Here is a 14,078-nt window from a genome sequence, read left to right as displayed (position 1 = left end):
GAAGAGGGAGTATAAAAATTCTATCTATTTGTAAGCATATAATCACAATTAAAACAAATGAGTATAATAAAAGAATAATTTTAATACCAATATATAATTAATTCTTGTCCGCATCCGACCCCGTGAGTTCTGTTTTCTACATCCGCACTGCTTTCTGGTCTATCCATCAATATTTATCACACTTACCATCTTCAGAACTTTTCGAATCTTGTACTTATGGCATTTTCTATCTATTGTTTTGACTTGTCAATATGTGAGGGCTTTAGTAACCCATATAGATCCTGACATTTTGGGCATGGATAATTATGTCTAGGGATGTTGTGGTTGTTATTGCATTGACTCGTGTCCTAGTTGAGGCAAGATCGATAATATCAAAGAGGTGCTCGATAGAAAGATTTTATTGTAAAAAAGTTTTCTGGAATTTGAATTCCTGCAAACTGACTAGTTAGAATTTAATTCCAGTGTAATATTGAATAATTAAACTAGTAGAAAATTGAATTAATTAATAAATAGTATTAAAAAAAATCTTAAGAATGAGAAAAATAATTAATTGAGAGTTAGATTGCGAGAATAAGCTAGTAGTATAAGATTACGGTATAGTATTACGTAAAATCGTACTCTTCTCCAACTTTCAATTTGCTAGTCCTTTTAAGAAGCTTTGATATAAATTATAATCTAAAATAGATAGTGAGAATAAGCTTTGATAAATTATAATCTAAGATAGATAGTGAGAATAAGCTTTGATAAATTATAATCTATGATAGATAGTGAGAACAAGCTATAAGATTGAAGGTTAAATATGAATAAGGAAATTGTGTCATGGAAAAGGACTAAGCTATCATGATCTTTGGAAGTCAATATTTTAGTAATAATTCCTTGAAATCTCATACCAGTAAGCATGTTTAGGAATTTCAATTTCTAGAAGTTCCATGCTAATTTGAGCAACCGTTTGTCATAGGTTTGAAGACACCAGTGTCTGAGCTGAGATCATATGCAATCAGCTATGGATATCGAACTCATGTTTAGTATATTCATTCCGTAAACAACTGAACATATCAGTTTGGATCTAGTAGGAACTCATGTTTGTTGTACTTACTAAGTGATTAATTGGTTATCATTTTGACAATGGTAAACTCTATCAGAATTTTAAATAAGAGAAGGTTGTCATTAAGCATTAATATTTTTATCACATGTCAGACTTTCAATTATTTAATCTCTGTGATGTTTATACACTTTAAACCAATGTAATGTTCTATCATTTGTTCATATTTCATTTGACCATTATATCTTTGTGGAAATTTTGGTTTTAGTTTAATTCAAACATTCACAATGAATTTACAGGACTTATATTCGTAGAGGATTGAGTCTACAGCCCCTGCGGCACTGAATTTGTATGGATATCCTCTGCGACCGGTCTGCATCTTAGGTGGCATTCGGTTGTCATGACTAATTGTCATGAGATTGTCTGAAAGGGAGCAAACCATATCTCACATCGTAGAATGAACAAGAGTTGCAAGTGCATAAATGGGCTACCCCAACTCCATTAGTATGAGGCCTTTTGGGCCCCAAGAGCAAAACCGTGAGGGTTTTGCCCAAAGCGGACAATATCATACTAATGTGAAGTTCGGGTGTGCCTATTTTCCATGATAGGACAAAGCATATAGATGTAAGGTTTCATTATATAAGAGATATTGTAGAAAAAGGTGAGGTTTTTCTTCGAAAAATGCATACAGATAAAAACCCAGCTGACATGGGAACTAAGCCCTTACCATTAGAAAAACTTCTTTTCTGCATTAAATATTTGTACTTTGATCTAGGATAGGTTGCATGTCCCGGGAGAAAGACCTCAGCCACTTTATCAGCTGTGGTAAGGGTGGTAGGTGTCTGGAGGCATGAAGTCCTTTTAGACTAATGGGTGTCAGCCCCTCTGGTGTTTAAAGGCAACCTGGTGGTTCCCAAAATGCTTGTGGACTTTGTCTTTTGGTGCTGAGGAATCTGCCTTGTAGGCTGTGATGAAGATACCCTAGCCTATAACATGTGATTGGTTTCCCATAAAGTCCAAGGTGGAGTATGTTGGAATTATTGGGTGGACTTTTATTTGGGCTGTGATTTTAGTAAGCCCGGATGTAATTAATTGGGCTGAGCCCATTGCTTGTCTCCTTGCACCAGATGCTGCCACGTGCTCTCTCACTTGGATCCTGCTCCTTAGTCGTTGGATTTAAGGCTGTGTTGTTATTGAGAGAAGGCTATGCGCCTTTCTCATTCACTCTCTAATCTCTCTCTCTCTCTCTACACTCGATTCAGTGTATTCTCTCTTCTCTCTCTTCTTCTCCGATGAGTTCCCGGCCATCTCTTGGTGATCTCTCATGGTTTGTTGAGTGATAGATCTTTTGTGAGTGCTGGTGTAAGGCAATCCCTTCGATTGCTAGTTGCTGGAGAAAGAGTTAGGGTTTGTGAGACTTGGAGGCTCTGTACTGAGATTTGTTAAGTGGAACCTGGTCTGGTGTGAGGGGACTTTCTGGTGGAAGTATTTGTGGTCCGAGGGTTAACTCTATCCAATCCATCTATGCTCCCTTGGGTCTTGTTCTGGTAGAATAGATCAAACACAGTGTTGGTGTGGCGGAATTTGAGCCAAGAATCTTTGATCTATTGTCTTTGTTATTGTTCTTAGTTAGTATTCTGCATTTAGATCCGTTGGGATCCTTCTTGTTATTACTAACTGGTTTATTAAGTGTGCAAATTATGGAGCTTGCAAGGATACTAGCTTAGGTCTATACAAGATCTTGTAATAGCTAGGGTTTCTAATTCTTGCACTTGAATCTGTAATACTTGATTCATTTGTATTATCAGCCGCGTGGGTGAGAGTTTGGCTGAGCTCTCTTGTACAAGAACAAAGAGGTCTCGGTAAATAGTGAATCTAGACTGATCTGATCCCAATAGTGGTATCAGAGCCCTGGTTCAGGGCTGGACCTGTGTGGCTCGGGGTTCGGTGGTTGCGCTTGCAAGTTCTCCGATGTCTCTGCGTGAACTCGACCAAGACCTGTGGTGACCTGGTGACCTGTAACATAGGGCACAACATGTGGTCTGTGGTCTAGTGGTCTTGGTTTGAGGGGAGGATTGTGGTAGAGCAAACCATATCCCACATCGGAGAATGAATAAGACTTGCAAGTGTATAAATGGGCTACCCCAACTCCATTAGTATGAGGCCTTTTGGGGAGTACCCCAAGAGCAGAACCGTGAGGGCTTTGCCCAAAACGGACAATATCATACTAATGTGGAGTTCGGGTGTGCGCCACCGAGACCCAACAGTGGTATCAGAGCGTTGGTTCAGGGCTGGGCCTGTGTGGCTCGGGGTTCGGTGGTTGCGCTTGCAAGTTGTCCGATGTGGCGGTCTCGACCAAGACCTTTGGTGACCTGGTGACCTGTAACATGGGGTAGGCATGTATTCTGTGGTCTGGTGGTCTTGGTTTGAGGTGAGGATTAAAAGGGAGCAAACCATATCCCACATCGGAGAATGAACAAGAGTTGTAAGTGTATAAATGGGCTACCCCAACTCCATTAGTATGAGGCCTTTTTGGGAGTACCCCAAGAGCAAAACCGTTAGGGGTTTGCCCAAAGCGGACAATATCATACTAATGTGGAGTTCGGGTGTGCGCCACCGGGACCCAACACTATCCATCTAGGATTAAGTTGTAGGGTTATTTTAGTTGGAGGCGGGAGGCTATGACTAATTATCATGAGACTATCCATCTAGGATTAAGTTGTGGGGATTAATCTTATGAACCAAACATGATACATGTTTAATCATGAGATTTAGTCTTTCTAACCGAACACCCCTTAATGATCATATTCAGTCCTGCATTTCCTAAACCATTATTTTTTTTTACTGTTTCAGAGTCTTGTTTTGGCAGGGAAGAATCGAATGTGCATGTTATGTAAAGACGGGGCGGTGCAAGTTCGGTATGATCACCTGTAAATTTCATCATCCACATCCTGCTAGCCATACACCAATGCCAGCTTCAGCAGCTATGTATTCAACTGGACAGCCTTCTATTCAATCTCCTCATCAAGGAAACTTGCCAGTTTCCAGGCCTGCTACGCTCCAAGGCTCTTATGTCCCTATAATCCTTCCTCCTGGATTTGTTCCTGTTACAGGCTTGACTCCGCCTATCATGTAGGTGTTTCCGGCACTGTAATATAATTTGGTGTTCCTTCTTTTAAGCTAAATTCGTTAGATGCAACGTTTGAGACAGCCATCATTAAAAGGTGGCCACCAACTTTATTTGTACAAATTGTAGCCAGGTTTCAGAAATTCGGACAAAATTATCGAGCGGCACACCTGTTAAGAATGAGGACTATTAGTACCGGTCATGGGTGTATAGCATCCAAGTAGAACTATTTGTTAAGGGCATTTAAATCTCTTCATGTCAACATTGGCTAGAGCTAATTGAATTAAGTTGGTGGACAACTTTTGATTTAGGCTCGACTATATACCATTAACTCATTCTAGCTTGAAGTACATTTACAGGTGGTAGGTGGTGTCTGTTAGTCTGGCTGCGTCTCCAAGTAGTCAGCCAACAATTGGTGCAACCCCGGTTCATGGGCTAACAGAGTTTTCTCCTTGGCCTGATACCTATACAAGGCCATATCTCTCCACTACATCTTCTGCTGGCCCCTCAAGGAGAAGTAAAAAGGTAGAAGTGTTTCCCGATACACCCCGCGGCCAGCCAGAATGTCAGTAGTATCTAAGGACTGGGGATTGTAAAATTGGAGCTACATGTACGCAAGTATGACCATCCACCAGAGTGGAGTTTGTCAAGGACCGAGTATGTACTTAGCCCAGTGGATCTGCCACTACGTCCAGTAAGCATTTATTTCTCTCTACAACTTTATTTGTGGACTGTGATTCATTTGTATTATGGTATGCATAAGTCAGACACTATGCACAGAATGGAATGTGCAAATTTGATCATCCGATTTGTTATTTGAGACGTTCCTCAAGTTCTGTAACAGAAGACGGTTGATCAATATGTGCTATCTAACATGAACGAGTTGCTACTTAATTAGCCGGTGGGATCCTCCACAATTACAACTCCGGCTCCATCATTCTCATCATGGATTTTAAGGTCCGAACAGCTTTTATGGACTCAGCAGAAAATGCATCATCAAAAAGTGGTGCAAGTCATGGTGGTCTTACACACTAAGTAACACACATCAGGCTAAAAAGTAGAATTACAGAAGCAATTTAATGCTTCATTTGTATGCGAGATATGTAGTTATATTGTGAGCTATGAATTGTGCTAGACCTAGAATGCTGCTTCATCCCATTTGGATATGCGGTGATTGTTGTATTCATGTCCGTAGTGCATAGCGCTCTATCTTCTTCGAAATATAATTAAATGTCATACAAAATAAGGCTCTCACCGTTTAGGTAATTACTAATTACTACTAGGTTCTAAATATATTTTGCAAAAAATGTTCGACGATAGTAATATTGACTTGGCAACTAAAGTCTAAAACTACACCTCACTTATATACGAGGTGATATATAGTACTCCCTCTGTTCTATAGTAATAAGGGCATTTTTCCATTTCCGTCGGTTCCATAGTAATAGAGTTATTTCCCTTTTTAATAAAAGTCAACGCATTTTTTCACACATACTTTACTCTCTCTTACTTTTTTTTATCTTCATCTCTCTACCTTTTTCATTTTCCACTTTATTCTCTCTTTACTTAACTCACCTAACACAATTTTTCTTAATCTCCGTGCCGAAAAGTTTTGCCTCCATTACTATGGATCGGAGGGAGTACTATATGATTTGTGGAGTAATATGTAAAAGAGTTACTGTACTTGATTTTGTTCCACATAATTTTACCCAGTATTCCATTTTAGGCCGTCCCACATAATTTTACACACTTCACATTTACCATTTTTAGTAATGGACCTCATATTCCACTAACTCATTCCTACTCACATTTTATTATAAAACTAATACTTTAAAAGTATGACCCACATCCCACCAACTTTTTCAACTCACTTTCCATTAAATTTTTTAAAACTCGTACCAGGTCAAAGTGGGTAAAATTATGTGGAATGGAGGGAGAATGTGGCAATTGAAACTATATTATTCTTATTTCATAATTGAAAATAATTAATTAAAATTCCATATCAACGCATGATTCACATCCCCCTCTCTCATTCCTCTCTCCTCCTGTCATCTTCTTTCTTCCTAAACAAACATTTATCATTTCCAAATCCTTCTTACTCAAATGAATTTAAAAAGAAAACCAGAATAAGAATAAGCGACTCCACATCCTCCTTGCATAATTCACCAGTTTCTCTATCGATTTCCACATTGGCACCGAGACATTGGTACTAAATTTCGTATATTTACCGGCAAATAACCCATGTATTAAATATATAAATTTAAAATATTTTGTACTAAATTGAAATATTGGAAATATTTTGTATGTATTATGTAATTCTCCACATTTCACAAACCTTTATTTTGTCATATTTTATTATAATAAAAAATACTCCCTCTGTCTCAACTAAGTTGATACAAAATTTTTGGGCACAGAGATTAATAAATTTTGCAGGAATGTAGAAGAGATGAATAAAGTAGAAAAAATAAATAGAGAGTAAAGTAGATGATAGAATAAAGTAAGACTGATTTGATGTTTTGTTTTTTTTTTATAAAAAGTGAAATGACTCAACTTAATTGAGACATTCTAAAAATAAATAAAACTCTACTCGGTTGGGACAGATGAATTAATATATAATAATCAAACTTACATATCACTAATTTTTAATTAACTTTCTCTTACATTTCATAAAACTGGTATCGAACTCAAATGAGACTACTAAAATGGAAAACTGGCGTCGAACTCAAACGAGACTACTAAATTGGGACATACAAGAGACAATGATTAGAATCATGCCTCAAAATCTGTAATTTCTTGGGTCTAACACGGTTTGTAAACCAAATACCAGATCCAGGAAGAAGGAAGGAGATTGCCTGGAGAAGGATTCTGGCAGAGAAAATGAGCAGACGGAAGGAAGGAGATTGCCTGGAGAAGGATTCTGGCAGAGAAAATAACCAGACGGAGGAGAATCCTAGACGAAGGGCAGAATGAAGAATTCAAAGAAGGATCTAGAAGTTCAACTCCACTCCTATAAATAAGAGCACGCAACACGCCAGAGGGCATCTAACAATCCTTCCATCATCTTTTTAGCTCTTAGCTCACTTCTCACACTCTACACACACATCAAGGGGTGCCAATTTGAGGATTCGGTTCGTAGTTGGATAATCGTTGTGCACCACCGTCTCTACGCGAGGCGAAGATACAGTTTAAAGTTTTTTGTCTTTAATTTATACTTCTGAATTTTCCGAGTCTTCGTTGTTCGAAGCACGACCTTATTTTTTTGAATCTCTGTTAAATTTGCACTTATTTAGCTATGGAAATCTATGTTATGTTTTCGTTTCATGTTTATGTTGCTTTGCGTTTTACTTTGGATGCTTTTCGCACTTGATTTGAGTTGTTTAAGTTAAACGGTGCTGAATTGTGGTTGATCGGTTGGGATTTGGTTGGATCGTTGTGATCGGAGATGAGAATGGTTGTGTTCTGTTGTGGATGGCTTGGATCCGGAGCAGATAAAGCGTCTGATGCCTAGATCTGTTATATTTCTGCATGGTTTTGATGTTTAGCTTCTGTTTTCTCATTTACCTCGTCTAGTAGTAGTAGATCTGTTCAATTTCCTTAGTTAATCGTAATCTGATAGTTTAATTCGGCAAGCTTTGTTTGATTTGTAGTTTACTCTGTTTTTTTCTGCATTTCATGATCAAGGATCGTTGGAGAAGATGAAGCTAGTTGTTACTTGAACCTTAAGTTAGTTATTTTGCAGCTTTTCATTCGTACCTTGCTATTTTAGGAAATGGTCCCCACGATCTGTTCTTCTTCTGTCTAAGCACTTTAGGAATAGTTATTCTCTAGGTCTCTAGGTCTGGTAATGAGGGATTCGATCCCTACTTCCTTACGCTTCCATCGGTCGTTGAAAGGCAGATAAAATTGTGTGCCCAACGACCGACAGTTCTTGAAGATTCTTTGAGTTACTACATCTTGCGATCTGGTGGATTCCCTGGATCTGAGAAAGCTAGCCACTGTTTCGAGTACACCATTATCTGTAGCCTAGCTCCTTTCAAATGATAATATCAAAGAGGCGCTCGATAGAAAGATTTTGTTGTAAAAAAATTCGTTGGATTTGAATTCCTGACTATTTGGAGTTTAATTCCAGTGTAAGAATTGAATTGATTAATAAATATTTAAAAAATATTAAGAATGAGAAAAATATTTAATTGAAAGTTAGATTGCAATAATGAGCTAGTACTCCCTCTGTTCCATAGTAATGGAGGCGTGTCTTTTCGGCACAGGGATTAAGAAAAAATTGTGTTAGGTGAATTAAGTAAAGGAGAGTAAAATGAAAAATGAAAAAGGTAGAAAGATGAAGAGAGAATAAAAAATAGGAGAGAGTAAAGTAGGTGTGGAAAAATGTGTTGACTTTTACTAAAAAGGGAAATGACTCTAATAGTGTGGAACGTACTGAAATGGCAAAATGACTCTATTACTATGGAACAGACGGAGTATAAGATTACGGCATAGTATTGCGTAAAATCGTATTCTTCTCCAACTTTCAATTTGCTAATCCTTTTAAGAAGCTTTGATAAGTTATAATCTAAGATAGATAGTGAGAATAAGCTATAAGATTGAAGGTTAAATATAAATAAGGAAATTGTCTCATGGAAAAGGAGTAAGCTATCATGATCTTTGGAATTCAATATTTTAGTCAAGCATGTTTAGGAATTTCAATTTCTAGAAATTCCATGCTAGTTTGAGCAACCGTAGAAATTTATGTTTTGAATGCATACTTTCATTCTGTACAATAATTCTAGATGATCCCAGGCGTAGTGAATTCCTTCAATGGCCATCGCAACGTGTTGTCAAGTTATATTCCGTTCCCTGGAGTGATCTAGTGGTGATGGAAAATTTGTGACAGCTTTTTGTCATAGGTTTGATGACACCAATGTCTGAGTTGAGATCATATGCAATCAGCTATGGATATTGAACTCATGTTTAGTGTATTCATTCCGTAAACAACTGCATATCAGTTTGGATCTAGTAGGAACTCATGTTTGTTGTACTTACTATTGATTAAGTGATTAATTGGTTATCATTTTGACAATGTTAAACTCCATCAGAATTTTAAATAAGAGAAGGTTGTCATTACGCATTCATATTTTATCACATGTCAGACTTTCAATTATTTAAACTCTGTGATGTATGTTTATAGACTTTAAACCATTGTAATATTCTACTCATTTTTTCATATTTCATTTGAGCATTATATCTTTGTGGAAATTTTGTTTTTTGTTTAATTCAAACATTCACTTTGGCTTTGTAGGACATTATGAGCAACATCCTTCCTGGTTTATGGAAGGATTATCATCACCAAGAAAGGAGTTGAGTCTACAGCACAAACTTGTATGGATATCCTCTGCCACCGGTCTGCCTCTTGGTGATCATTTTCAGTCCTGCATTTTAGTCTTGTTTTGATTTTGGGTGGACTATAACCCATTAACTCATTCTTGAAGTACATGTACAGGTGGTTCCTGGTAGTCCGGCTGCGTCACCAAGTACTCAGCCAACACTTGATCCAACCCCATTTCATGGGCTAACAGAGTTTTCTCCTTGGATTTTAAGGTCCGAGCTGCTTTCTGGGCTCAGCAAAAATTGCATTATCATCACAAGTGGTGCAAGTCATGGTGGTCATGCACACTAACACACACCAAGTTGAAAAGTAGAATTACAGAAGCAGTTCAATGCTTCATTTGTATGTGAGATATGTAGTTATGTTGTGAGATAGGAATTGTGCTAGACGTCGAATCCTGCTTCACAATTCTCCATCTAAGAATTCAAAACAAATATTGTGTATTACATTTACTCCCTTCATCCTATTTGAATATGCGGTGATTGTTGGATTCACGTCCCTAGTGAATAGGGCTATTATCTTCTTCGGAATATAATTAAATGTTCCACAAAATAAGGCTCTCACCATTTAGGTAATTACTTATTACTAGTATTAAGATCTAAATATATTTTGCAAAAAATGTTCGACGAGAGTAATATTGACTTGGCAACTAAAACTACGCATCACTTACATGGGGATGATGTTCGTAAGGAGGGGTTTTTGGGGCATGGGGAGGTTTTAACATCTTCGGTGGTAGAAGATATTTGAGGACTAAGGGGGAGAATGGCACTGCAATTGTGGGAATGCAGCATGATCAAAGGAAGGTCTGTCTTTTCTCCTTGCCTTCAATGTATAGCTTCCTTGCACTTATCAAGGACTTAAACGAGTACCGAGAGTACAATATATTGCACTGCACCAGCATGGGTGCTCCGTTTTGCAGTGCTGCAGCAGCAGTCATTCCACAGGAGAAATTCAAGTAAACTTGGCCGCAGCAGTCACTCCACACGAGATTTCAGCAAATGGACTACCACTTGCTCAAGATGCATTTGAAAACTATGTCGATCAGTTCCGTTTGGAACTTAAGATTCCATCCGCTATGTGACATTGGTTGGTTGGTGTCGATTTGGTTTCCCTGTAAAGATGAAACATGAGAGGCTAGGCTCTTAGATTCCTTGCGGACAAGGAATCTTACGGGGGATGGATTGTTACGATCATAATTTGACGTAGGAGGGGATGCCACATCAGCGAATATATTAGGGACACGTGGAGTAGCTACTATCTAACTACCAAGAGAGAGAAAAAAGTGAAGGAGAGAAAGGGGAGCTGGCTATAATTAGGAGAAGAGCAACTCATTCATGAAAATTGTGTGTGCGTGAGCACTTGGGCTAGGATCAGCGATGCGAGGCATTTCTATAATGTGAGTAGGAATGAGTTAGTGGAATATGAGGTCGAGTACCAAAAATGGTAAAAGTGAAGTGGGACAAATTATGTGAGACAGCCCGAAATGGAATACTGGATCGAATTATCTGGGACGGAGGGAGTATTTCATTATTGTTCAATTCCTTACATAGATAGGGTTCTTATTTGATTATCTAATCTATCAAATTATCCGTATTACATTCTCCAATTGGTGTTATTAGTTGATTACTTGAGTTTTCTGTTTTGTGTGTGAATTACAGTGTTGATCTTGTTGATTTGGTGTTGCGGAGTGTGATTGTGGAGTTGAGTTGAGTTTGAAGTGAAATTTGAATTAGGGTTGAAAAACTAGGGTTTAAAATAAGGGATTTAATTTGATTTGTTTCAGCTATGGTTAATTGGCATTAGCATATAATAGTAGCATTGATTTATGAATGGAATGAAAACAAAATTTTACTTTTTAAGGGGAAATAGGATTTGGAGGATCTTATCAAGAGAAATCTTGTAATACTGACTAGTAGGAAGACTGATGGGAAAATCAAGTGGTGCAGTCTCCGTGATATGTTAGGAGACTTATGCATAAGGAAAGCATATGATGAGAATTTTATTCGTGTTGTAGACAATGATAAGTTTCTTCCTGCTCCACAAGATATGATAAATGAGCGACGCATCAGTTCCAGGCTTTCTGATATAGATGACATTTGGTGCCCAGCCATCCATACCATGCTATGCTTCCAACTCTGGAGTTTCCCTAGTTCGCCCACCTTTCTAAGACGGTTAAGACTGCTTAGGATATTAGAGGCCATGGGTGACAAGTCCAAAGAGCGTCCCAAGTATTTGAGTTGTTTCATTTTAGATATCTTACTTTAATCTGCTCTTCAAATGTTCCCTCAGCCATATCTAATCTTGTGAATCTTCAAACCTTGATCATTCTTCCAGCTTCAGGCATGCTTCCAAACTGTAACATGATTGCATCTTTAGACATGCTTCCTGTTTATTATACTAGGAAAAGACATTGGAGAGAAGGTAGAGATCATTTCTCTTTGCCATCGGAGATTTGGAGGATGCAATAACTAAGGAATCTTGTCCTCTATCATCTTAATATGCTACCTCATCCCTCAGATGGATCAAATCCAAGTCTTCCTCTGGAAAATCTCCAAACTCTTTCTTACATAAAAGATCTTGTATGGACTGAAAAGATATTGCAAATGATTCAAAATGTCAAAAGTTTGGGATTTGTGTACAGTGGCGTATCCAGGATTTTCAATTTGGGGGTACGGCAACTAATATGAGAGTTTGGAAATTCGAACAATCCTTTTCATTCACTTAAATATGAATATCTTGTATAGACACAATATATGACTAAACATAAATCATACTCCCTCCGTCCCGGATAATTCGTCCCACTTTGACCGGACACGGGTTTTAAGAAATCTAATGGAAAGTGAGTTGAAAAAATTGGTGGGATGTGGGTCCTACTTTTAAAGTATTAGTTTTATAATAAAATGTGAGTAGGAATGAGTTAGTGGAATATGGGGTCCACTACCAAAAATGGTAAAAGTGAAGTGAGACAAATTATGTGGGACGGATCAAAATGGAATAATGGGACGAATTATCTGGGACGGAGGGAGTATAGTTTAGAAATATATTTTTTGAACATAAGATATTGGAGTATAGTTTTAATTATTTTTTATAGATAAATAGGAGTAGTTTTTAGAATTGAAACTTGTGAACATAAATAATTTATGCAAATGACAATTATTTTTTTCAAAAAATAACTTTTTTTATAAATATCTCATGTAGATGTGAATATAATTACCAAAGAGTACAAAATAGATAAGCCCAGGATACTAAAAAAGTTGACCTTAGTGGGTGGTGAATTTCCATGGGAGGATATGAGTATTATTGGTTCATTGCCTAATCTACTAGTGCTTAAACTAAGGGATCAATGTTTTGGTAAAACATGGGAAACAGCAGATGGAGAATTTCCTGAACTGAGATATTTGTTAATTGAGGGATCAGGTCTTGAGTGCTGGATAACTGAGAGCAGCCACTTCCCGAGACTCAAGTGTCTAGTGCTTAGTTGTTGTCAGGATTTAAGGGAGATTCCACAAGATATGGGTGAAATTCCGTTGACATAATATCAACCTTTAACATTGTATTGACATTTTCTTTTGCTATTACTTATCATCTGTTGACATTTCTAGCAATCCAGATTATAGTTTGGAGTTTATACAATATTTACAGTTTGTATTTGATCACGTTCCTTATATTGCTAAATACTCCCTCCGTCCCTAATTAATTGTCTATTTTGTCATTTTTGTCCGTCCCTAATCAATTATTCACTTTCAGTTTTTTACCATAAAAGTAAGTAGGTCTAATATTCCACTAACTTAATTCATTAACATTTTATTATAAAATTGATATACAATTTTAACGGCAAATTTTATATTTAAATTCAATTTTGATGTTAATTGATCTCCCTAAATAATACTTCAAATGACAATCCAAATTAATGGCTATCTAATTTCAAAACAAATAAACTAAATATAATTCACAAATCACCTATAGTAAGTTCTTAAAACCCAGTTTAGATTGAAAAAATAAAATAAAGTATCAAGTCCCAATTCACTATCATTAAATAATTGGTCATCTAATAATTGAAAAAGTAACACATCTTTTACGATAAATTTTAATTATATTTAAATTTAATTTGGATAGTAATTGAATTAAATAGTAGTAAAAAAAATTGTTGGACTCTAGGTCTTTGACGCAAGATGAGTGGCGACAGAATTGTCCAAATTGCCCTTTGAAGGCCTTAAGGGCATTTTCCCTTAAATGATATTAACTTGTAGTTCATGGACCTAAAATGATATTTTCAAAGTCCACGGACCTAAAATGATGCTTTGACAAAGTTCGTGGACCTAAAAAGATGTTCCGTCTAGTTTTATAATAAAATGTGAGTATGAATGAGTTAGTGGAGTGTAGGTTCGACTGCCAAAAATGGTAAAAATGAAAATTGACAAATTTGTTGGGACGGATGAGAATGAAAATAGGTGACAACAAATTTTCAGGGACGGATGAAATATTCTTCTTGTAGTTGAGTTTTTTATTTTTTATTTTTCGTTTTCCCACCA

At 37.0% G+C, this 14,078-nt stretch overlaps 1 pseudogene; it reads left to right on the top strand.

Annotated features, from left to right (window-relative positions):
* Positions 1-3,869: 3,869 nt before the first annotated feature.
* LOC148931015 (zinc finger CCCH domain-containing protein 34-like) lies at positions 3,870-5,368 on the top strand (annotated as a pseudogene).
* Positions 5,369-14,078: the final 8,710 nt, after the last annotated feature.

The sequence above is a fragment of the Salvia hispanica genome, chromosome 3, assembly GCF_029641045.1.
Source record: "Salvia hispanica isolate PSC_SH4W2 chromosome 3, Shi_PSC_v1, whole genome shotgun sequence".
In the NCBI taxonomy this organism is placed as follows: Eukaryota; Viridiplantae; Streptophyta; class Magnoliopsida; order Lamiales; family Lamiaceae; genus Salvia; species Salvia hispanica.
The sequence above is the reverse complement of the archived record's forward strand: the minus strand, read 5'-3'. Positions and strand labels throughout refer to the sequence as shown.